The sequence below is a fragment of the Neopsephotus bourkii genome, unplaced genomic scaffold (assembly GCF_033783945.1).
Source record: "Neopsephotus bourkii isolate Nb327-2 ecotype Australia unplaced genomic scaffold, CSIRO-AGI_Nbou_v1 NB_272, whole genome shotgun sequence".
NCBI classification, from domain to species: Eukaryota; Metazoa; Chordata; class Aves; order Psittaciformes; family Psittacidae; genus Neopsephotus; species Neopsephotus bourkii.
The window spans coordinates 5,257,841-5,284,878 of record NW_026900781.1 but is presented as its reverse complement, the minus strand read 5'-3'; the positions used below and the strand labels follow the sequence as shown (position 1 = coordinate 5,284,878).

The following is a 27,038-nucleotide window of genomic DNA, read 5'->3' as shown; positions in this document are numbered from 1 at the left end:
ACGTGGTCTCTCAAAAAGTTGACAAAAATATTTAAAGAGAATAAAAAATCATCTATTAAGAAGACTCAGAACAAGTAGATCAGTCTGAAACATCATGAAAAGTCATATGAAAGGGTACACAGGGTCTGAACTCTGATAAGTATTACATTAATTACTGATCCAAGAAGGCAAATATTACCGAGGTCAGCAGTTTGCAAAGCAGGTGAGCAGCAATACTGCAAACAAAATTCAGGTTCGACAAATACAGATGTTCAAAATTACTCAAAAAGGTGATCACGTTAATTTTTCAGTGCAGCTTTCCCACTTTGACCATTATCACTAATATTTTAAAAAATGAGCAGCAGCAGCACCCAGTTTTTAACAATTTTCAGTGTAACAAGGAGTCAATCGTTTCCCTCTTGCTTAGCCATTCTACTCCAACCAGCTAAGTCATGGGTTTTGACTGTAACTCCAGACCACTTCAATTTCTTTCCACCTACTACATCTGCTAACTGAGACTTAAAGTAAAAGAGTATGAATAGAAAGATATGCTTCAAGAGAAGCTAAGACAAGTATCCCATTTCAAATACTCTTAATAAGCAGTACGAACCCAAATAAGTGATCTGCTCTTATGGAGAAAGAGCTATAGGGAAAGAACAAAAATAAAAGTCAGATGATTTTTAAAAGAATCATGAATTACCCAATCTAGAGATCTTCAAGGGAAAAGCTACAACACCACCATATTGCACCCTTTACTCCTTCCATTTAAAGGAAAAGTGCCTAGTCTAAGCCAACACTCACCTTGAGCTCACTAAAGTGCATCACTGCTCATTACAGCTACCAGCCAACAGACTGTCAGATTCTTATTGCTCTTAAATGTTTCTTGAAAATAAGAAAATTAGCTAATTTAATTTTCAATCTTCCTAACTGTATTTCATTGTTAGCATTTCTCTTTTCTTTCATTTATATACCTTGATGAAAAATTCCTCCCTCAAACTTCATTTCTGCAATTCCATTTTATAATATCTCATTTCAAAGTCCACAGACAAAGCCCCAGCATCTGCTTTCCCCTTTTAATCACAGGAAAGGCAAACAGGCAAGAGGTCACTTGCGTGAGCAACTCACTCTTTTTCTCAACTATGATGAAGATGCAGACACCTTGAGAAAAAAACAAGTATTTAAACTGCGAGATCCTCCAGAAGTCATCCTACAACACCCTTCTTGACAAAGGATGATATATCAAGTTGGCTTAGAGAGATTTTTTATAAAACTCATTTTACACCTTGGTCATATGAATGCAAAAATTTTTTCAAAATCTATTTGACCAATCTTGTGCGTGAGCCATAAATTTCTTCCTCTTTCAGGTAAGAAATTCTCAAACAGCAGCCAACAATATGGGTCAGACCACACACCAGAAGAACTGTAACTCAGAACACACATGAGCATTATGAAGCACTATGGGCATTCAGCCTGCCCAACACTGCAATCTGCATTTCTGTGTTTAAACTAGCACAAAGTTGCCAGATGCCATTCTGAAATTTCGAATAAAGGTACACTACATTCCTTGAATCACATGCAAAACTAAGGGCACAAAGCTTGTATACCATTAGTTTTTCTGTAAAAAGTTTTCCTATTGCCACATTCACAGCTGCAAAACTGATACTTCAAAAGCTACTTGAGAGAATGCAGACTGCCCAAGGAGTAATTAAAAAAAAGAGATTAGACTTTTTAGACAGATGTCTAAGTTCAGTACTCATCCACTAAAACTTGCTGAGCAGAAAACAAAATTGGCAAAAGCTACCTTCTAACTTTCACCATGGGCAAGCCAGACATCCACCTCCTTCAGTACTCAGCACTTCTGACAGGAAGAGGGAATCCAACCATGGAACTGGGATGCTGAGAGGGACAGATCATCTACTGAATTAAGAACACTTAAATGCTGCATCTTCAAAAAGACTTTCATCATTCTTCTGATGGACACACAAGTGTTTCCAATTAGACTATTTCACAGCCAATTTATACAGATTCTCAATCATGATGTTTAATGCAATATACAGTAAAAATTTAGCATTAAAATATAAGTTATGACTATGCAATGAAAATTAGGAACACAACATGAACTTCACTACAATGTTATAGACATCTCAACCAATAAACATACTAAGGACTTGGAAGTTCTTGACAAGGAAACTACATGGCAAGATGTACAGTATTCAGTGGTCTGTTTACAAGAACTGGTTTTCCTTTTTGTTTCAACTTGGATCTCAACCAGAACACACATGAAGACTGTAGTACCACCCTGGAGAATGCCAGTTTCTCATACACATTTTCAGGAGGATGGAAAAAAGCTTAGTGGATGCTGCTGGGTTTTGGCTGGTTTGTTTTCCTCCAACTTTATTTTGAGGAGTTTCATCACATTGCTGGGCATCCATTTCTGTATCTCTCTTCTGCCTGTTGTTATCCTTCTAGTCCTGGTCCCCACATATCCTTTCTCTATATTCTACCACATCAGCAGCAAATCCATTAACAAGCCATTCTTTGCACTTCCTTATGTGTCAGTTCCTCTGCAGCCACTGAAGCAGCACTTCTCAAGGGCACTCCAGTCAAGAATGCAGGTACAAGGATTAGATTTACAACAGAAGAAGAATGAGAACTATTCAAATTTTTCTTTTAGGCACTATGGAAAATGCCAGATTGTTTTTAAGACTGTTCCAGAATAGCATATCCACTGTGGTCACAGTAAAAGCTCCAAAGCAGCAAAGCCTCAGTGGTGGGATGATGTTCGGTAATGCACTTCCAACAAAACCTTCAAGAACCATCTTTTATCCCAGTACAGTATAACAGCAAAGTAGAGGAAGACTGCAGATGGCTTCTACTCTCATTCCCTTACGTAACTTCAAAGTCCTCTTTAAAATACATACTCAAACTTTACAACTTCTTGCTGAGCATTCAGAGGATAGATTTGTCTTAGTATCTTCAGCTAAATACAGTGAATATAAGAATATTTCTTTATTTTATCAAATGACCAATTTATATTTCAGCCTGATTTCATTAGATAAAATTCCCTGAAAACATATTTGAAATCTAATGGAAATTCAGAAACATCTCAAAATAGGGAATGCCAACATGGTATAACAGCAAGGAAAAAATACCAAAAACCATCAAAATGCTCAGGACTTGCATCATTCAGGGAGATGGTACTACTGAGCCAAAACAAGTCTGGAGCACAGCAGACTTACATCACATTGCATATATTAAAAAAACTCACATTGACAGATGCTGACAAAGAAATTTCCCAAAGCAGACCAGGACACTGCTCATTCAGGGCCGTAAAGCAGCTTTGCCAGTTGAAAACTTCTGCCAGCTCTGTGCCTTCACTGGAATGCTCCATTGACTTGTCTTTAGCAAAAGCTCAACTACCATAAAACAAGCCTTGGCTTTTGAGTCAGAAAGTAAAATTGAATTTGAAGTAAACACGCAACAAAAATAAGAACTGTGAAGTATTGTGCAATCCTTTTCCTTCAATTCTGAAAGAATCAAATTTGTGAAAGATCTTCTGAGCCACACTGCATGTGATTTTAATCATAAAGTCAGACAAAAAGTGGAAACCACATGGGAAGATGTATCGAGTACTGTGCTTTCTTATCTAAGATCTGCTGTTCCTTGTCATCTTAAGAAAAACATTAAGCAAAACAGACAGCTCCACATACTCAGATTTGATGCTAGAAAAACTATTCCAGTAGCTAAAGACAGATTCAGCATTTTGAAGTCTTATACTGGAAAAACACTTAAACTCGCCGGGAGGCTTTTGTACAATACCTGGGATTGACATTTACGTTTCAAAAGAGACTGTGGAGTAAACCGAGAAAATGTAAACTGAATAAATAGGGTATCATGTGCATTTTTTCATTTTATTTGCAAGTCTAAAATATTCTCTAATAAAAAAAGTCAGGAAAAAAATTTAAGTGTTGACACTTTCAGCAATGTGTTTTTAAAACAAAGCATCAAACTTTATAAAAAGGTTACAGTTCACAATGCACCCTGGTACTTTTAAAACATATTGAACAGTATCTTCATACACACATGCAGAGATAAGTATGCCATCCCAGCCACAGCAGCTGCTTTGATTCATGTTTATTAAATACTTAAAATTCTTTGAATATACGTACACTGCAAAAAGAAGACACAGTGACACCACAAATCACAACATAAGCCAATACTAGCCTACTATCTATGTTGTTACTGAACACAAAGAGGCAACAGCACAGGTTTGGTGGGGCTTGCACCTAGAAAACAGACCACAAGTTACGTACCTGGGTGCTCATACACAGTGAGGCTCTGTCCCTGTCTTCAGCATCACCATTAACCATGCTCATTACCAGAGATTAACTCAAGCACACAGCAACATTTCAGACACATCTTTCTACCACTGTGCTGATTGATACACCTCAAAATAAGTATTATACCATCAATAGGCACCAAAATACATTCATGGCTTTATCTGTCGAAAGAGCAATTGTAGTATAAATCTTCATTCTAAGTTATAACACTTACATAGCAAGTAAGTTACTACAGGAAGATAAACTATTAGGGACTTCATTAGGGGCCGTTACCATATAGATTGCCCTGTGGTGATCTATGTGAAATGAGAAGGAGCATTTAGACTACCTCCTAGTGAAAAAGTTACATCTTACAAGCCACTAACTTCACATTACCTGAGGAAGAAGTAGATGCATTTGGTAAGCATGTACGTGCTTGAGGATGTCTTGACTTAGGATGTTGCAAAATGCCAAATAAAGGTTGTAGCTGATGACCAAGGAATGTATTAGTTCAGGATAGGTTTACAAATTTCAGTAGATGTCTCGATGATTGAGGGTTGCTGTTTTTTTTTTTAATTATTATTTTTAGATTAAAAGGCAACTATTAAAAATAAAGGCCAGAATTGCAGAGGTTAATTAACACAGCATCAGAGAGCCATTGATTTCCTTTTCCTCCCAAAACAAGAAATGACATAAAGGGACACCCTCCCTTGGCATTGAAAACAGGTTGTGTAACACTTGCTCTTCATCAACATGGATATCTTGAGCTCATGCTATTGATTTTCAAGTCCTATCAGCAATGCATTTTTCTGATTGACCTTCATACAGCAACTTTTCAATGTGTTTGTTACTTACTCATCAAGCTCCTCCCTCAACCACCAGTGAACACCCATCACATGCCACTGAACGATCGTGAAGACACGCAGTCAACTCAAGCTCCACCTCAAACTCTGATGACCATTTTTATATCAACGAAGTCAGGTACTGACTAGACAAGCTTGTACCCCCTTTACTGTCTCAGGTGAAAAGAGACACAGCAACATTACTTTCAGCCAACAACATGACTATTTTAGTTAACTTGGTGCTTTGGGTCACAAGTTAACTTGATAGTTGAGTCCTGTGGTACACATCATTGCACAGTGGAGGTCTTTTCTCTGTAGGCTACACTAAAATTCACTGTCTTGAGCCAACACTTCCACACCTCCTTGAAGAGCCTTGTCCGAAATGCCTCACAAAACACAAGGAACCAAGCAATTGGAGAAATTATTCAGTTAAGCAACAGCATCTGTAAAACACTGCTGCAGCAGCTGGCATTTTGCTATAGTAGGCAGCAATTGTTTCCATTAATAGATTCAAACTGAGCCCAGGGGAGGCCAAGTAAGCAAAGACACTGCACTGCTTTCCCACTGTTAAGGACAGTCTGTTGCTGTTAAAGACAGCAACATAGCCAGAGGCAGCTTCTGCTACTCAACCTGCATCCAACTGTAGAGGAATGAAGGTGTTCAAATCTGTTAACTTCTCAAACACACCTGCAACAAGTACATTACCAAATTTGAAAATTTAGCTCTATCTTATTACCAGACATACCACCAGGTTGACTCCATGAGCAACAGCCTGTGCATGCTACACTGCAGACCTGAGACCAAGAAGGGATTTTCTTTGTCCCCAAAAATTCATAACAAGATTTGCAACCCCAGCACTGTGTGGTACAGACCTCTACGGAAAGGCAGCTGGTGTGAACTGCTCCCCTCTGAGCTCAGAGTCTGCAGAAGAGGGACTTCTTAAGCAATTCCTAAGGTATTCTGAATCTAGTCCACATCTGGGTCACTACAATATGTTCACAAGTATAATTTGATTTTGAAAAAATTAAACTATTTAACTACAGTGAATCTAGTGGTAAGTCTGAAATCTTACTATAAGCACAGTTAAAAAAACCTACTAGATGCAGAGCAGAACAAAGATAATCTTGTTTCCAAAACAAGAAAGCTGTCTACTATTTATACTAAGTAAGCAAAAGAGGTGAAATTAAAACATTTCTTTTAGTCCTCATATCCCCAAACAAAAGGACAAAAAAAAAAAGCTGCACATTTTTTAAATTCATAATTCATTTAAATAAACAACATATTCAAGGTGCATTGACTAGCAATCCACTAGTAAAACACCTCTGGCTGCAGTAATAAGCTTTTACAGGTACAGGTACATGTGTACCTGCCCCTTCTAAACACAGAAGCTGTGTGACCCAAAGGCCAGCTAATCTTTTTAACCAATCTTTTAATGTTTCACAATGTAAGCATTTCTAACATCACACACCAGAAAAATTGGACAGATTCAAAGCTGAACCTCGCTTTACTCAGAACTGTTTGAACATAACACTCAGTAGTCCAAAAGCAGAGAATGGCTACAAAGCAATGATTGCCCAAACATGGTCATATCAAGCAGTTTTCTTTCTCTTCAAACACTTTATCTATTTTTGTTCTGAAATACTGCCAGCTAAGTGGTGCTTACCCACAACCCCAACAGTCTCCAACGGTAGTTCTTCTAGCAATGCCATTTTAAGGCCAGAGCACAAGATCCTAACAGCTGTCTGGATCTTATAAACATGGTAATATAATGGATGTTGCATTTGTTCACAGATCAGGCCACCTTAGGAAGAATCAAGAGCCATGCCAGACAGTATTATGGATTACAAGTTTGTTGTTTTCTCATTTTGTTTCAAATTACATGGAATTTAAGAAAACTTATTTCAAGGAACTGCATCTAGTGTCTCATCTGAGGCATGAATGAATCAAAGCAATGCAAAAACAGCTCCCAAAATGCCATTTTCCAACCACACATATTTCATAACTCAAATACATCTCTTCTGCAAAGGTTCAGAGCTAACAGTTCACATCCTGAACATGGAAGTCTAACAGGAAAGGTAACAGAAAACGTCCAAGTCAGATTACTTTTACAACTTCCTGCACACAAAGATAAAAGTTGCTGTCTGTTACTATTTTATGATCTACCTCAGAGAGGTGATAATTCAAAGTATATTTTATCAAAGGCACGATCTCATTGATCATTCCTTCCAATAAGGATATCATTAGCAGCTGCCCTACTTCAGCTTCCGCAGGTTTCAGTCTGAGAAAGTGACCATTACCAGAAATGCATCTTCTCTCCCTACAACAGCACTCTTCTCTCATCTCTGATGCTATTCAAAGCAACATATCCAAAAAGGTCAAGTGCCACAACCACCACATGAAGGACTATGCACTAAAGACCATCCGGAGCCATGTTTTCTCCAAGGCAGGGGAAGCAACAGCTGTTTTCTGGAAACAAGAGCTTTAGGAGAAACTGCCTCAGGATGAAATTGCTGCTTCAGATACTCATCTTTGAAAGTATCATGAGCTACAAAAACTAGACACACTCACATCTCTTCTTAGATATTTATTTTATTAAATAGCTTACACCTACCAAAGAAAAAAAAAAAAAAGCCTCCACATATCACATATTCTGGAATCTTTAGTAGTTTAAAGCTGTAAGAGTTTTACCTAAGTAGAACTGGGCCTTGTTGCTACCTGTTTGTGATCAAAATGAAGATGGAAGACCACAGAGCAAGCAAGCCATAAAATGTTTTTTAAATAAAGGCAAGAAAGATACTTTCAGGAAATAAATTAATAATAACAATTTTTAAAAAAGTGGTAATTTTAAGTTCAGCTCCACACTGATGATTTGTTTCTCATTTTCTGCCCTGAGATTTTTAATAAGGCAAAGTTTGCACAAGGGTACTGTGCTCTAATGGAATAAGTTGCCCAACAGATGAGTATGTGTTTCAGTCAAAACTGCAGCTGAAATATTATTTCAGTTCTACTGTCTCCATAGTTCCTTGTTTATTTCTGTCAAGACAAACGTTTTGCTTACTAAAGAAAAAATCATGTCATGAAGAACTGTTGTCAGGGAACTAAAACTTTTCATATCCTATGTGTTAAAACTGTTGCTTAGAGGAAAGGGAGGAAAGCGAGGAAAGCACATTTTAACAATCAAAAGCAGAGGAAGAACCCAGCAAAACCAAATTTGTCCTACTAAGAAATAAAATCCCTAAGGTAAAACCAGATTTTTCATAGATATAGAGGGGTGTGAAATTTCCACTGTAAAAACCAAAATATTTTGAAACATTGTAACTCCATGCTGTAATTACCTCCAAATTACATTTCAATGCTGTACCTTATTGCTAACAACCAACATTTAAAGGAAGACAGCAGGAGGTACACAATTGGGTCTGAAACATAATACCCACTTCTAAAAGACTTCAAGTTAGAACATTTTTTTCAGGGAGAGTGTACTTTGAGAAAGGAAATACAGATTCTCAGGTGAAGACAGGAAAAAAAGAAAAACAGAGGGTTCCCAGAAAGACAAAATGTTCTTCTGGGGAAGAAAGGGAAATCTGTATTGGTTTGAGGGAGGAAATGGATAAGAGACAGAAGAAACTAAACAACACACAAGCACATTTAGGCAGATGCAGAAGAAACTGCTCTTACTCATAAAACAAGGGTTAAAGGTATGAAGTCCAGCCACCAACTTAACAACCTTGCCAGCATTAGAGATTATACCTGATACAAGCTAATGAAAACCTTTCCTTTCTGAACTCTGCCTCCTATTATTTCAGCCAGCAATGATTTTCCTGTGCTGAACTTTCAGACTGGCTGTTCAGTTTTACTATGTTTCGGTTTTCCCCCTTCATTAGTTTAGAACATTCCCAAGTCGTGTGTCTGTGGGGAACAGCAGGCCTGCTGCTTATAAAAGAACACAACACTTGTATTTAATAACAATTACTATTTTGTAGCAGTGTTTGTTAAGGTACAGATGCTGTGTGGTCTAGCAGTTAGAAAATGCAGTCAGAACCCTGTTCTAATTTATGGTTATAACTTATTGCTTTAGCTCTAATATGATAGTGAAAGTTGGATAAACAGCAGCACTGTCTGTCAGTTTAGGTTTTTTTCACCACTTGTAAAACAAGCACTACTTGCCGATCAAAAATCCTTCAGAACTATCCTTAAATAAAACTTAGCAATTGCATCAGCATGCATCTGAACTTAGATTTAATTCAGTAACTCCTTACAGAATAGTCAAAACTAGTACAATTTGATTTCCCCAACCTTAGACATTCTTCCAAGAGCAGACGTTATAATTATTAAAGAGCTTCCTAACTTTACTTTTGAAAATTCTATCAGTATCTTTTAAGATTATAACTGAGAGAATGAAACAAATAAAGAGCATGGTCCTGAATTCTACTCCCACACCCTATAGCCTCTTGGCTTCAGATGAATTAAGAAAAGCAGCCCTGGAAACCAAATTTGCTTTATAAGTCTACTTATTCTTATTCCAAAGGGCAGTACAAACTTGTCCTTCCATTCAGCTAGAAAAGGGAAATTTCCATATAAAAAGGTAAAATGCAAAATGTAAGAGGTAAGACTACACAGAATATTAAAATTATGCATATAGTAGAGACAGACCAATTAATCACCCTAACAAGTGAGATAGTTTTTGCAATGACATGGTTGCTCTGAAAGAAAAATCCAGTTAAGCTATTAAAAAAACCAAACTACACAAAGAAAACCAAAAATCCATTTGACATCTCTAGCCCTGCCAAGGCATCAATCCAAGTACAAGCAGCAACTACTCAGCAATTCAGAACCAGTTTACACAGACATTTAACGGTGGGTACACACAGAAGAACAGAATTCATTTTTCATCATGAGAAATCAAACTATCTTGAAAACAAAAAACAGAAATCAGAAGTTTAGCACTGAAGAAAATGGAAGGATTTTCACAAGGCACTAGGCAAGTGCCAAGTCCATTAGGCACCTCAGCTGGTTACATACAACATCTGCCACTAAGAAAATACCCCAACTACATGTTCGCATGTGTGCGAGTTACTTCGAATCAGTATTTCTGACTGTTATTTCCAATAACACGAGGCAGTTGTTTCAAACACAAGCTACACATGTAATAGCCAGCCAAATCCCAGCCTCACTTTAGGCTGCAAGCAGGACAGCTATCACTTGCCAACACAGCTGTCAAAAGTGAGGTCGCACATAAGTGTCGCAGCTCACCCGGAAGGCTCCTGGCACAGAATCAGAAGCAAATTCCAAGCTAGTAAGAGAAGTTATATATATTAGAGGTATTAAAGCCAGATAAACACAAGCCACAAAAGCTCTCAAAAGACAAGAGAGTCATGGCATGGTCCCACTGAATACCTGCAGGCCAATATGCAGAAGAAGCAAAATTCACACATGACAAGCTCTTTATTAAGCCATCTGGCCCTTAGGCTCTTTAGTTTACTGAAGCAATTATTTTTAAGTCTTAATTCTGTTCTTGCTTTGTAAATTCAATTTGTATTTCATGTTTTATATGTCAAATCCACTCTCTTTAAAGAGTTAATGTCATTCTTATTATAGCAGTGTTGTGATGGATGCCAATATATACAGGGGGAAAAAAACTCAAACCATACTTTCTAAAATAGAATAGTCTCACGAAAAACAAGATTTTCATTATACAAATGGGATGCTAAGAGCCACGGAGGCAGTATGACTTGTAGAAGATCACACAAAGATCTATGAAAGAGGCAGGAAACAAGCACAGATCTTTCAAGCATATTAACCACAACAATGGTTCTGCAGACAATGCAAATTGGATTTAAGTTAAACTGCTGTGATTACAGCTATGCTCCCGTATGCGGATTTATGCAAGAAGCAGCTTCACATCTTGGACATGTAAAAATAGAAAATGCCTCAACCTTTTCTGCTGTAAAACTACAAAAGCATGATATTGCCTTTGAAAAAAAACAAAACAAAAACTCACATTAGCTTCTTCATAACTGCTATAAACTAAATCAGAAACATTCTCAATTAAACCTTGAGTAGTAGAAACGTGTTCAGATTAAAGTCCCGATAACCATGCAAATGATTTCACACTTTTTGGCATTAAACAGATCAACTTAAGTTGAGCAATCAACAGGTAACCGAACAGATAAAGCATACAAGGTAACTATTCCCCTTGCACCTCCCCGTCTTTCCCTACACTCCCTCAAAGGAAAGAAATCTTTTCCTGTTCTGATCTATTTTTACAGTCTAGTGCATTGGTATTTTGGATTATTTCCAAGGGTATTCTTTACTGGGGCATCACAACTAAGTGCCACATTTCAAAATTATTTTAGCATATTCTCATAGGCTACTTCACAGAACACTGAATTAATAGAGGATCTAGCAATTGCAGCCTTTTCAAATGCAAATACATAAAAACCTAGCAAACAAACTTAAGGAGAAAAAAAACATCACTAGCATAGAATTCAGATTCTGCTTCTTGCTCCCTCACAGGTTACATCAAGTTATTAGCCTGCACCCCAGGGAAATTTGTGAAAACAGCACACACAGTCAGTGTAAGTCTTTGCCTAATCAATAGCTCTTTTTATTTTTGAGCAGTTGATCAAAAATCAACTTTTAAGCCTGGCAGGCCATTAAGGATCTTCTGCCTGCACACCCCACTTTGGGTACCTCCGACTCCCCTCAGGAGGCTAGGTAAGGAAGGTCTGGTCCTTGCTTCCCGGGACCACAAACACAGTGACCCCCGGGCAGTGCCGGCCCTCGCCCGCTGCCCCGAAAGGCACCGGGTAAGACCAGCAGGCCCCCGCCGTTCCCCTAACAAAGCCAAGCGCTTGCGAGGCTGAGGCGGAGGAGCCGCGGCTGGGTTTTTCATATGGGGCACGCCGAGTTGGGCTTTTACCTTTCTCCCTGCTTGGTGTTGGAAGGCGGAGGATGCAGCACAGTCTGGTTCCCTTCCATCTCCACGATGCACTTGGTATTCAGGTCCAGCTCTGCAAGGCGACACGGCGGGGGACTGTTCCCAGGGCCAGGGAGAGCACCCCTGCTCTCCCCGCCGCCGGAACAGCCGTGTCTGTGCGAGGGACCGCGGGCCGCCGGCGGAGGGGGTGGCGGTGATGGTGAGGGTGCTGTGAGGGGGTTTATCCCCCGCCGGCCAGGGGAAGAAGCCGCCTGAAGCGCGCCCCGGTGCCGCCCCCTCCCCACACCCCGCCGCCCCTTCCCCAGCGCCGCCGGCCGGTTACCTCTCCTGTTCATCGGCCGGACCCTGACGGCAACTTTCACCTTGGTGTCCGACATCTTCCCCCCACCCCCGGGAGCGGCCCCGCTCAGCGGCAGCTCGCGGCCTCACAGCGCCGCGCACAGCGACACGGCGGAGCACCAACGTCCATGCCGGGCCGAGGGCGGGGGGCCGGGGCAGGCGGGGAAGGCGAGAGGCGGTGTGGGAGGGAGGGACGGAGAGGAGGAGGAGGAAAGCCCGGCGCCGGGGAGGGCTGTGGTGGCGCAGCCCCAGCCACCTCCTTGCTCAGCCGCGGTCCACACGGGTTCTGGCGCTGGCTGCCCACGGCGTCGTTTGCATAACTGCTGCTGCTGCTACTGCCTCCCTGCCAATCCCGACCGCCATCTTCCGCCTCCTCCCGCCGCACTTGCGGCGCTCAGCCAAGCGGCGAGGGGCGGGGAAGGACCTCAGAGCCGGAGAAGAACGGAAACACCCGAGCCCCTTCGGTACACAGGGAGGGGGAGTTACACACACACACCCCCCCGCCTCGGGCGACCGCTTCCTTCCAGTGAGCATGCGCCACAGGCAGCTCTGTGCAGTGGCGAAAAGGGCGGGAAGGTGGCGCTGGCGCGCTCGGCGCCACATGAGTAAAGACGGCGGGAGCGAGAACTGGGGGAGGTATGGGGTTCGGGGCTGTGCCCCCGGGCCCTTCCAGAGAGCCATCGTGGCGGTCTGCGCAGGTGCCCGCTCCCAGAACACATCCGGCAGCTCTCCTCTTTGGACAGCAGGTTTCCTTGCAGCAAGGAAAGGCCACAGAGAAAAGCCCCCAGACCACCCCGAATAGAATGCCATGGCACTAGGGGACTTCTAGTGACAAAAGATGTGCGATGCACGATGAGAAGATAATCATAGAATCACAGAATGGTTTGTGTTGGAAGGGAACTTAAAGCTTCCAACCCCCCTGCCATAGGCTGGGACACCTTCCACTAGACCAGGTTGCTCAAAGCCCTGTCCAACATGGCATTGAACACTGCCAGGGATGGGGCAGCCACAGCTTCTCTGGGCAGCCTGTTCCAGGGCCTCACAACCCTCACAGGAAAGAACTTTCTTTAAATCTGCCCTCTGTCAGCTAAAGCCATTCCCCCCCTTGTCCTGTCACTACATGCCCTTACAAAAAGTCCCTCTCCAGATTTCTTGCAGGTGCTGCAAGGGTGCTCTAAGATGTCCCTGGAACCTTATCTTCTCCAGGCTGAACAAGCCCAACTCCCAGCCTCCCTCCACAGGAGAGGTGCTCTCGCACACAAAGCATCTTCATGGCCTTCTCTGAACTCACTTCAACAGGTCCACGTCCTTTTTGTGCTGGGGGCCCCAGACCTGGATGCAGTACTGCAGGTGACATCTCACAAGAGCAGAGTAGAGGAGGGAATCACCTCCCTTAACCTGCTGGTCACACTGCTTTTGGTGCAGCCCAGGATACGGTTGGCTCTCTTGGCTTAAGTGCACACTGAAGCCGGCTCATGTTAAGTTTCTCATCAACCAACACCCCCAAGTCCTTCTCCGCAGGGCTGCTCTGAATCTCTTCTCTGCCCAACCTGTAGCTGTGCCTGGGATTGCCCTGACCCAGGTGCAGAACCTGCATGTCACAGCGCAGGCGTGGAGCTAGCATGGATGACCCGGATGAAATGTGTGTGTTGTGCATTACACAGGCCTGGGAGCAGTACTGCACCTTGAGGTGAGGGAGCCACAAGCCCTGCCCTGGCCCCAGCCTGGACTTTGCCTCCTTATGACAGGAGTGAGGCCGCTCATGCCATAATGCTTTTCCAGGCAGTGGTGGGCCATCATGGATAAGTGCCTGCCCAAACAGGTTGTGTCCATCTGCTGTCAGTGGGAGTTGAACATCAAGCATTACAAACAGTAGTACATTACCCCAGCAAGCACAAGCTTCAAGGATGGCTGAGTTTCCAGGCAACAAGATGAGAAAGATTTTTAGTTAAAACTGCATTAGGCTTATGATCCCAGGATAGCCTTCTGTTTGAAGTGTCCTGTCAAAACTCCGTTTTCTCCCTAAAAGTGTTATCTTAGCTTCAATAGAATATCTTCCAATGAATCAATGCTTACCATCAGTGCAGTTAACTGGCAGAAGTCCCAGTGCAAAATAGCAATGTTTGTAACATTTTCTTTATGGAAAAGACAGGCTGAAACCCAGATGAGATTATTCTGTCTGCTCTGGGGCTAAACCATTGCAGGTAGAATGGGTTAACATGATGAACAGGTTGCTGCACTGAGAAAGAGCAGACCTTTTCAAAAGAGGTGAAAACAGCGGATAGAGCTTAGAAGATAAACAACACACACACCCTGGCTGCCAGCATACCAACCAGAACAGCAAAGTGAATGAGAGGAACGTCTCTGGGGAAGGCCCATCTGCCCCAGAAGGCCATGGCTTGCAAGAATGCTGGAAGGAAAGGAGAGATGCACTTAGTGCGGTGAAAGAGAAGCGTTACCAAATAGAGCTGGGCATCTGGAGAACGTCAGCAGTAGGAGCTGGGGCACGTGGATTTCTTGCCTATGGAAGTAGGCATAAGGAATGAAGTTCATTATGAAATGCATCATAAGCATGTGGCTCAACAAGAAAAGGAACAGTGTTGAAATGAGACATCCTACTTATGTCTGCAGACTGTAAGAACCCAGATCAAAGTAAGCGGTGGCTCAAGATAAGGCATGAAGTCTGAAATGGCTGTGCAGAAAGGGTGTTGTTCAGTGAACCTTGGACACACTGAGTAAGAGAAGACCGCCAGCAGATGTAAGGGAAAATACTCCCTTCCGTCTCAATTTTCCACCTCTTAGTGGAAAAACTACGTCACTGCAAGATTAAATAAAAACAATATTAGCTGAAGAGAAACTTAAGGGAGTCTTTACGAGATTGACTATGATTTTGGCAATGGAAGGAGCCCTGGGAAGATTTTCACTAATGTCTGGAATTATATTTCACCATTTGGAGGTGCAGAAAGGCAGCCATGCAGAAGTGTTTGAAAAGGGAGATGCAACCTAGTTTTTTCTAATACAGGCTTCAACTTTTCTCTTCTTATGAAATCCTGATTTTCTTTTTTTTAGTGTTAGGTAACGGGGAAAAGGATTTTTGCCCTTTCACTCACACCAACATGCCTGAAAAACACCTGCCAAGAATAAGCTGCTGGCTCCACCAAGTTTTTCTGTCCTCTTGAGGAAGGGCTTTTAGCAACCTCTGTACCATGACCTAACAACATCTGTTAGGCAGCATGCATGCAGCAGAATATATTTCTAGCCTCCCCTAACCTTTGGCATTACAGCAGAATAGGAGGAGGGTTACATTATAGAGGCCCCATGAGATTGTTGGGTAGCCCAAAGAGCGATCTGTGAAGGACTGCAGGAGCTAAGTGCAATTCAGGCTAATGTTTCTCTTCTGGAATTGTATCTCCCCATTGAACACAGCTACCATATGGAACCTTGTACATCTCTGTCTTTGCTACAGGTAGCAGCTGTGGATGAATGTCTCTCACCTGTCAGCATTTGTTAGCTTGATCAGTTTACATGCTCCGTGGGAACCAGCAAGAGATACTGATGGATCATTCACCCATCAGAATTAGCTGCCAGCTATCCCAGACATGCTGATGGATGGATGAGAGAAACCAGATAAGAAATGACAGCTCACTGCTTCAACAGTGAGAAAAGAGGAGAGCTGTAGAAAGTGGAGACTAATGGTGACTGAGAGGAAAAGGGATGGGACTGTGGGGACCATATAATCTGAAGCCATCCTTCCCTGATTTCCTTTTCCTTTCCCTGCTTTCCTCCACCCCCTATTTTGTTCTGGTTCTGCAACACTGCAGTCAATAGGATTTTTGCAGCTTTATTAGAGCCAGGATTGAATCTTTGCCTGTCTCTTGCTTTCCATCTGTTTCATTTTTGTTTCTTCCCTTTCAGCATTTCCATATATTTTCCCATCAATCCATAGTTCAGCAAAGAGCATAAAGAAAACCACTCCTTACTGTAGTTTAGTGAGAAGTTCCAACTGCTCCTCATCTTCCCAAGGCATAACAGAGATAATGTGATTTGACGTGAAGGCATGCCCATGTCTTCCCATATATTCTAGGCAGAAGGATTGACTGCTCTACTTCCTGACATGGAAACAGGGGAGCAATGCTGTACACCTGGAGCTGATGCCTGAAGCCCCACCGGTAGGGCAGAATGTTCCACTGACCTCCTTTCTTCAGCGAAGGGCAGGGAGAAATGTCACAGTGCCTGCCAGGAATATCCATCTTGTCGGCAGCATCCCCGGCACATATCCTGCTGTGCCTGACTTGTGCATGCTGTCACTGGCATGTCTAACTTCATCTCGGGTCAGGAGCTGGAGCAGAGGAGAAGCTGGCAGCAATGAGAGCACAGGAAACAAAGCAGTGATTTTCTTTTGGTGTCAAAAGAAAGACAAAGGATTTCATTTTACAGCACCTGAAATCCAAAAGGTGCTTATGATGAGGGGTTTTTACTACTAAATTTAACCCAAGGCACTAATTTTATAAGATTGACCAAAATTTAAGTTTTCTGTCAGTTTCCAAATTTTTACTGAGCATTTTTTTCAATTGTAATTAACAGAGAAAACAAAACTTTACTTTCAGCCCAAATGAATTACAGCATCATCCAGTTGGAGAGAAAGAGGTAAATGAACAAATACTGTATAATGAAACCAACACATATTTTAAGGTTAATAATCTATTACACTTTCATTAGGAAAAAGCCTAGGAAGACATCATAGCTCTAATAAAATACTTGCTAAATCTTCCACTGATATTTGAAAAGAAGAATGGATAATTAGGGTTTTTTTAAATAGCACTCAGCATTCAGAAAAGAGTCCCGGCCATTCTTGAATGGAGAAATATTTCGTATTGGAAGGATGGGTTAAAATATAACTCTGCATTTGTGACAGAACACAAATAAGTGTCCTGTTACGCACACAAACTTGTATAATTAAATAGAATACATTTAGAGAGCACCTAGGGATGCAAGTGCCTGCCCATAATTGTACACAGGGAACCAAATTAGTGTCTCACACACATCACCAGGTTACTTTTCAAGTAACCCCATTGGACACATATGTTGAATTTACAACACAGTACTCGACAGCAGGATTTTACCCAGTGACCTTGCTGAGGGCACTTTTCAGACTGCTTTTCCACTTCCATTTTGGTCCCAGTTCAAGCTGGATGTTAGTCAGGCTGGGTGTTTGCCACCCTTGTCTTACCTGAGATCTGGTTTGACTGTCTCTAAAGCTGTGCTGGAGGCATGAAAATCTTCTCTTAAGTCCAACATATTTATGGCAACACTGGGCTCAGAAAGGGGCTGTGGTGACAAGTGCTCTTCTGACACTCAGAAAGTAGTTTTAACAGCCAGTGTTAGGAATAAATGAAGAATATAGGCACCTAAACATAACCCTGCTTGAGAGATGCTGCTGAAAGCCACATGAGGTGGCTGACAGCCATGTCTTTCGATTCCTGTGTAGGATATTGCTTTTAACAGGCACTGCAGTTTAAATCTACTCTGAACAGAGTTAGCTTGCAGGCAAGAGCCTGTGGTGAACAGACTAAATCTGTTCTTACAGGCTAATTTACATATGTTTTGGATGACCCCTCTGGCTTTACCTAGATGGGGTCCTAACCTCTGGCAGGACCCTATCTCTGCCTCCACACCCACCCTGGAGTGCCTGAGTGTGGATGCCACCCTGGAATCAGAGGTGAACAATCATAGCGAGTGTCCCTGAGGCAGCCACATCCACATCTCAGTCAAGCTGACACATTCCTTGCTGTGGGGGGAGAAAACACCAAATGCAATTTCACTGATCAGATAGGATTTTTTCTCCCTGCTTCTGGTACAGCACTGCAGTAGTCTTTTAGAAACATCATCCCAATATTCAGTACAGTGAATGAGTCTAAACCTCTGTGAGAGGAGCCGCTCAGTTTCAGTTGCATTTAACTCCATGACCATTCTGCAGGGGGTAATCCCTTCGCTCCACTCAGAGAAGAAAAGAGGGCAGGGAGCTCTGTTCCCCATCTCCTGTCACTTAGCAGGAAGAAATAGTTTCAGATTTCTGTGGGAACTTTAATGGTCATTCCTACCTACAGGAGAAGTCATATTAATAGAAATAAATGAGCTTAGAAGCAGACTAATGCAGCAATAGCCAAGAAACTGAAGGGAAGCAAAAAAAGGGGGAAAATGTAGCAAGAATAATTCTTATCTTTCTCAGATACGTTTTCCTACACCCTGAAAATCTGATTGAAGTTTTTACTGAACCCAAAGGGAACCTTTCTGTCATCTCAGGAGGGATTCCGGTTTTGGCAGGGATTTTAACATCCCTGCAATCCTCACCTTAGATATGAACGATAGTCTGTCCTCTTCTGACAGCTAGTCACTGTGCTGTGTAGCTCACATTCCTTAGTTGTCATGGAAAAAATGATGTGCTGACGGGTTTATTTACATTTTTGTTGCTATTGATGTTAATTATCTGTATGCCACCCCTTTGTCACCTCAGGAAAACACTCCACCCCTGACTCAAATACTTTCCTAAATTTATTTATACTGGGGGGAGCAGGACTGTGGATATTCATCCTGGATTCACAACCAAGTGATACCATAACAAAAACATACGTAGCTGGGGCTGTTACCACATTGTAAAGAACACTGCTGAGACTCTACCTGGAAAACTCAGTACAGCATTTAGGGAAGAAGAGTTCAAGCTGCAAAAGACCCACAGAAGGGTTACTGCAAGAACTGGGGAGTGCTGAATATTATCAAACGAGCAGACTATAAAAGTTTAATTTGTTTAGTCTACCAAAATGAAGACTGAGAGGGGATATGGCTGTTTGTGCTTCCTCTCAGGCCAGTTAAATGCAGTGTGCTACTCAAGTTCAAGGAAAACACTAGCACAAGAACAAATGGGTGTGAACTGTCTTTATGCAGCCCTTTTATTCCGGGCTGTTAGGAGGAGAGCTGCCAGTAGGTCACGGGAGGTTATCCCTGCCCTCTACTCGGCACTGGTGAGGCCCCATCTGGAGTGCTGTGCCTAGTTCTGGGCTCCCCAGCGGAATAAAGACATGGGCTTACTGGAGCGAGACCAGTGCAGGGCTACAAAGATGATTAAGGGTCTGGAACATCTCTCCTATAAAGAAAGGCTAAGAGAACTGGAGCTGTTTAGCCTGGAGAAGAGAAGGCTTAAGTTGGGGGATCTTATTGATGTACATAAATACCTGAAGTGAGGATGCAAAAAGGATGAAGCCAGGTTCTTTTCAGTGGTGCCCAGAGACAGGACCAGAGGCAGCAGGCAGAAACTGAAACACAGGAGGTTATCTTAGAACATCAGGAAACACTTTTTCACTGTGAGGGCAACGGAGCACTGTCATGGGTTGTGCAGGGAGGTGGTGGAGTCTCCATCCTTAGAGATACTCAAAAAACACCTGGAACATCTGGACATGATCCTGTACAACTGGTTATAGGTGATCCTGCTTGAGCAGGGAGGTTTGACCCAATTATCTCCAGAAGGGACTCAGCCCTTCTGTGATTCTGTCTCATAGCACACTCAGGCTGGAAATGAGTTGACTTCTATGCTCAGAGGAATGAGTTGACTCTTACACAGAAGGCCAGAGGACAAAACCTAGCTAATTTTAAGTGAGCTTGATTGTATTAGATGCCATGATAGCAGGGAACCTGGCCTGCTGACGCTACCAGACACATGCCACTATACAGTCTTTCAACATCATGGTGATGATAATAGTTTATGGTAGTGGAAAGGGAAGGAAAATAAAACAGTTTTGTACTGTTAAAAAAGATCACAGTGTCCCAAAAGAATTGACATCACCTATCTGTAGTTAATATAACTGTTGAGTTATGATAAGGGATTGATGTTAAATTAGTAGATTTATATTTTTCTTTTTTTTCCTTTTCTGCTATGTATTAGCAGAAATCTGAAGCTTCTCCTAAGAAACAACAAACTGCCACTGCTGGTTTCTAACATTATTTACAATTTAAATCAGTAGGCAGGCCCTATCGAACTGAAGAAAATAACCCTTCCATTATTCCTTCTACCCAGCGAGGTCTCACCCCTCTTCATCTTTATGATAAGGAATGTCTGGTATGCGAGCGTCACTCCAGCACATCCCTGCAGTTCTCTTGTGACTGAGAGTCCCAAATGGAGACTAAAGGCACTTGTGAGCAGGGTGCTGGCTCACAAACCAAAGCATCACTCATTATTGTGCATTTGCTAAGTGCAGTGTGTGCTTTACCACAGGTAAAAAACGAGTCTGCACTCTCCAAGTCTCTTCAGTTAGCAATCAGATACTACACACAGTCCATCTAACAGATAGCAATGCTCAGGCTCTGCTTTCAGAGGCAGGCTTTTTGCTCAGTAGGGATGAATGGGAAAGCTGTAAATATAAACAGCCTGATTAGTGTCAGCAGCCTCTTGGAACAGAAGTGCAGCATTCCTATTAACCCTTCTGTACGCAGTCACAGTCCCCTTGCTGGTTTCCTTTCTGCTTTCAGAGAGAAGCTGAACTTTGCTGGCTACCCTGCCTGAGACTCTGCCCCTGGGAGGAGAAGAAGGGTGGGGAGGGAGAAGTGTATCCACCAAGCTTGCTTACTAAGTAAGCTGAGATAGTAACCATGCTGGCCAAGCCAAAATTTCTCCTTACGCAATTACGTTTTAGTGATGCATGCAGCTGTGTGCTCTAGCCAATGCGAGTTATCTTTCAGAAGTGTGGAGAAGAAGCTCTTGCTTGAAATAGATTAGAAAGGAGAACAGTATGCACCAGGAGGTCAGCATGTTAAGGAAGCTGAGTGAAGCAAAATCTCGAGAGAGGAGGTGGAACTGCCTTTGTTAAAACATAGGGAAGTCAGCTCAGCACAGATCCTGACATCTGTTGAAGTCAACAGGAAGATTCAACAGGTTTCATCAGTCCCTGTAGAAGGTGGAAACAAGTGCTGAAGGTGCTAATTAAGGTGCATCACAACTCTTTTATTTAGAAAACAAAACACCTAATCACTCCTCCTCCTACTTCTCCCCAGCCTGCAGAACACATCCCAAATATAATCATCTCGTAATCATCAACAAAAAAATTATCAGCAACACATCATGCCCTCATTTTTAGATTGAAGACTGTCAAATAGCTCAAACACTGGGTATCCTTTGTTGTCATGTTACTTCAAATGTCATCCTCTGATTCATGGTAAAAAAGCTTTCTCTTCACAGGTGAAAACATGAGGAACAAGTAGCCTATGCAGGCTTCCAAGCTTCTTGTAGTTTGTCTACACCAGCATTTGATAGGGGAACTGACCAGGTATAGGAGGTATCCACTAAATGTGATACGGGAGGACCTCTGGATCACTAGGATCAGTCTGCTGCTATTGCAGAGAACCACAAAAAGCCAGTGTCTTGCAAGTTAGTAACTTCTGCTTTAGTTTTTTCAACAGTCACTATTACAAACGGAGCTGCACAGGGGGAGCTGGGATAGAAGGGTTCCTAAAACTGTTAGTCCACACACAGTTTAAATGGTACTGTCCTTCACCCTTTTCTCTCCTGTAATGAAGCTTGTATGCATGTCTCCCAAATGCATTTCCTGAATGACTGAAGTCCTTTCTCATCATTCATATTATGATCTGAGGTTTCCTCCCTTTAACCTGACAGTGAAGATGAAAGGCTGTTTTAGAAAGAAACAGCAAAACTAAAACTTGGGCAGAACCTCTGGGGGAATTAATCCTCCTTCTGAAATCAAAGTGGTGTGAACACATGTATATACACCACACCATTTGACTGAACAACAGCTCATGGGAAATACGGTTCTGGAATGGACTAAACAATCAACTGGGAAGAATGGGTGAGGGTTGTGCAAATAGGCACAAATAGGAGCAATGTGGTTGAATTTCAGTAATCAAAAATTTAGGCTTATCATTGAGAAAACTGATTTAAGTTCAACACAAGCAAAAGGGTGAAAGTCCATCACCTGATACAGGTATTTGAAAATAACTCAGTTGCATGTTTTTTATTACTGCCCTGAAAGATACAAGGAAGACAGATTTACTTCTGCCTTCAAGATACACTGAGAAAAAGTGCCAGGTTTTGGTTTTTATCTCAGTAACACTGACACACTGGAAATGTAAGAACAATAACGTCAGCTGCACTTTAATGATAACACTCTCCAAATACTGAACAGCTTTATGAACATCACAAAATAAAGGATAAAGAGACCTGTAGCTCTAATCCTGGGCCTGGGGCAAGTTCAATTTCACTTTGCTATCCTAGGGAAGAAGCTTTTCACCTGGTCTTTAAAAGCCAGCATTCCTCCATCTGAAATGAAACAAAAAGTGACTAACTACCCTGCAACTGTAAAAATCCTTTCACACAGTCTTCTTGGGACCTCGAATCTATAGTGTTGTCTCTAGCATAGTGAAAACACTGTAAGTTTCCTAACCCACTGGAAGGTTTCCTAACCTAGTGGCTAAAACCAGTAACATCCTCTTCAGGACATGCAAGAGCAGTTCAGGTGTAAGGTCTCCACTGATGCCAGTCCAGAGTGAGTCTTGCCCCAGATTGCTGGTTACTGAGCAGCCACACATCCCAAAAGGGAGGTACCGATCCACTTGTCCGATGGACTGTTAGGAGCCAGGCAAGGGTTCAGTATGTTTTGAAGGAATAAATAAGAAAAGCTAAACCATTATGTTGAATTTGTTTCACAGAAGATTTCTGATGTTGAAAGTCATAACTAGTTATAATATAGTCTAAACATGCACAGGCTTTCAGCATGTAAAAAAAACACAAAGCAGCATTCCCAGAAATTGTCATAGTGAAGTGTGCTGCAAAGACTTCTGCAGGGCAAACCTTTGCACTAGCCTGAATCTCTCTGACTTCAAGCCCAGTCCTGTGGCGTTTATTTATGTGGGCAATTCCATTTCCAGTAGTCATGACTGCACAGATAAACTATTCATGACAGAGCACGCCTCAACTCAAACAAGTCCCTTCAAGGAATAATAAGACTAGAAAAAGACTAATACATGTATTTGAAATACTTCTGGCTCCATAAAATCATGCTGTAAGTTGAGTGGAAGTTGGTGCAGAACTCACTGAAGTTTAAGTTCACTTTAAGTGAACTCACTTAAATTAAGTTCCTACTTATTTAAGGACAGCGACAAATAAGGGACCCAGGCACATCCTTTTCTTATGATTATACATTTTTAATACTTAATCTGACTCTTTGATGGATTTCTTACAAAGCTGTATCTTTAAAGTTGTAACTTTAATGACATTATCTTTCTTCTCACCTTAGCTCTTCAGCCTGTGAGAGTAAAGGATGATTGTTCTGTTTCTTACTTTCAACACACGTCAGTAGTTACTAAATACTGGTTAATACTGGTTAAATTCCATAGTCCATGTTATTCAGGAAATCATGCTAGGCAAGCATTCATATGGTTTTTTTTACCTCTTTATATTTGGAACAAAACCCCCAAATAAACTAGCTACCTCCTGTGATTATGTAGGTGTGATGGTTCTTTCAAGATCATCCTTTTTGTACCAAAGTTTTAAAATCAAGCTTTGATAAGGGACATTTTTGTTTTGGTGGTTTGTTTTTTTTTTTTTTTTTGACATGTTTGGTTTTCTCAGAATAAATTCTTTCATTTTCCCATCTATATTTTTTTCCTCTCTAATCCTATATCCTGCTTAAAATTGCCTACCCTTTATTCATTACAAAGCATATGACTATGTTTAGTTAAAATGATTCACAGAATCTTCTAACTAGCAACATTTTCCTGATTAAAAACCCACTATACTCCATGAAAGCAGGGTTTATTCTCACCTCAACTCACTGCCCATATAATCTCTCCCACGAAAAAAAAAGCACAAAAATTGCCTACATTAAGAGGGATTTTAGAAAAATGCTATGTATGTATTTATTCAGTTATAGAGAGCACACTTCCCTAAAAGGCTTAGCTGGCTCCAGATCTTCATTTCCCACAGATTTTTGCTGCAAATACAGATCTGAAAGTAACAGATAGCTCTCCTACGGATTATAATCTGAAAAGTGCCTAATTGTGGCTGGGAGATCTGTCAAATGTAGGTTATTTCCCTGCCAGAGGTCAATGCTAACCAAGAGGCATCAGCCCTTATCGTCTTGTCCATTTTCCAGGCTGAAATGCTTCACATCTTAAGAATGCGTTCCCTTACTGGAACGATGGGTGTGCTCTGTGCTCTGACTTGGGAGTTCGCCCTCTGCTTTAGGCACAGACACCTTTCATTACTTTCTTTTTTTTCCATTCCAGAGTGGTTCTCTTCTCCTCCTTTCTACCCTCAACATGGAATAAGTAACTTGATCACTGCAGTGGGACTTCATGGCAGTACGCCTCCTGACAGAGCATTTCAAAACTTGGAAACCACGCACCTTTGTTAAGCACATGGGAAGCAATTGTCTAGGAATACACCATGGTTTAGAAAGGTATTCATTTTCATGATTTGTAGGACTCACCAAAGGAATTAGCAACAAGAAAATCATCGGTAAAATGTCAAAATTCTCCCAGAATCAGGAAGGCAACTCCCAGCAAGAGGATAATTAAACACAGACTCTCCCTGCTTTATTATGGCACCAGTCTTGTAATGGGAAGTCTGAGATCTAGTCTCAAGGCTGCCAAAGGCTTCCCTTCATTCTCAGCTCTCCTGTCTGCAGCTGCAGGGCCAGGACATTGTATCATGTTTGCCTCAAACAGATTAGAGCACCGAGTTATAAAGTATCTGTAGATCTCTTAGAAAGCACTGGTGAGAAAAAGATCTAAGTGCAGTGCATCATCTGCTCACTGAGAACCTCTCCAGCACCAGATAGCTTTGAAACTGTCCAGAAGAATCAGGTTTCTTCTGAGGAGCACCCTAGAGAAAGCCTAGGTCCCAAGGGAGAAAGCTGGTTTTTCACCATTGTGAACCCTTTCAGAAAGGAAAGGCCTCCTGGATTCAAGGCCATCATTTTGATGGATCCTGCTCTATAAAACCCTTTGTGGTCTGGGAGCTGGATATTACAGGAGACCCCCTCTTCACTGGAATCAGTCCAAGTAAAAGAAAAAAAAAGCTACAGTGGTGTTGCATCCACGCTTTGTAAAAATACAAACATCAAACTGATGTGCACAGAAATGTGGCTGGAGGGGACACACATGGTCAAACAGACAGTGGCCAAAATTAAGTAAATTTAGCCTTCCCCCCCCCCCATCCCCCCATATTTCTTTCATCTCTATATTCATTAACCTGAAAATAAACTATTCTTTATCTAAAATTATCCTCTTCACAAGCAAACCAAAACCCATGTACGTTACAGAACACAATTTTAATACCCATTTCTGAAACTCCTCTGCCTCCTTTATTCCTAAACACTGTAACAATATCCTGGTATATTTATATGCACTGATAGCAACCTGACACCAGTACTTAAACCAAACAGGAATTGCAGAGTGTGTGTGCACAACAGACATACCACTTTATAGTAAGGGCCGAAGAGATGACATTGGGGGGTACTATCCATTATATTTGTTTGGGTTTAACCCATATTGTTAAAGCACAAGGTGCAGAGGGTTATGCAAAGCTTACTTTAGGTTCTTGTTTTAAAATAAACACAACAGTAATTATCACTGAAGTGACCAGATGCAGACCCACCTTAGTTTCTAAATGAAACGGCCACCACTCTTTTCCAGAGGTAAGCACACATCTAGCTATCCCCGTTTTGAGCACACCCTGTCAGACCCCAAAAGCGTCACCTACCTAATGGTATCTTTTCAGGTATGGGCCCCTCATCGTTTACCATCCCTCTCTCACAACACAAATTTGTGTTTTGTCAAAATCTGTGACTAAATTCCCACAGATGTGCCAATGGATAGCAGCACTAGGCATCCCCTGGGCCTCTGGAAAGCTGAAGGCATTAGGATACCACCCTGAAGGCAACTGGTATCTACAGTAGCTACAGGAGAAATGTGCATATATACATAAAGAAAGAGGCATGAGAAAGTAAAAATGTCAAAGGCTTTTTAATTTGTTATCAGCAAACTGGTGTATCTCTGTCTCCCATTATTGCTTTAATTCTCTTGTGTGACAAAAGATTTCAGGTTTACTGCTGCATTTTCCCTTACTCAAAATTTTTAATACATGGGTTTATACAGTTCTTTATGGTTTTCAGTTTAGGCACCTGCTTAAAGTGAATTAAGACAGAATGTAATAGTTTCTTTGATGCAGAATTGTACAACAGTAAACACCAAGCTTTATAGTAAAATGAAAACAGTTGCACCATTCACAGGGAAAGTCTACAGTTGCTTTCGGTGAGACTGCAGGAGACAGCATACAGGAAACTAGGTAAAGGCACAAAGTTTATATTGCTTACAAACCCAAACACCGAGTGATTTCTAGGCATATACCAAAGGAGATAGAAGCAGAATGGGCAACAATGGGAGTTTTTGCAGATTTTAAACCAGCATGAGTCAAATACTTGAAAATTGACATTTTAGTTGCTGGAAAGTTGCAATAGGTGCTAGGAAACTTGCTCATCTGTGAGCTCAGCAGCAAAACCAAGCTCCTGGTGCACAGAAAGGTTTGAGGAGATGAAAGCTCCCAGCCCTCAGTTCAGA

General features: G+C 41.8%; 1 protein-coding gene across 1 annotated transcript in view; it reads right to left on the bottom strand.

Annotated features, from left to right (window-relative positions):
• The window catches only part of KIF13A (kinesin family member 13A), a 110,718-nt gene extending 98,046 nt beyond the window's left edge, over window positions 1–12,672 (bottom strand). The window contains exons 1-2 of the mRNA XM_061346420.1: window positions 12,400–12,672; window positions 12,060–12,150 (exon numbers count right to left, since the gene is read on the bottom strand). The gene's annotated coding sequence lies outside the window, so the exon portion shown is untranslated. The remainder of the gene's footprint in view (window positions 1–12,059; window positions 12,151–12,399) is intronic.
• Window positions 12,673–27,038: the final 14,366 nt, after the last annotated feature.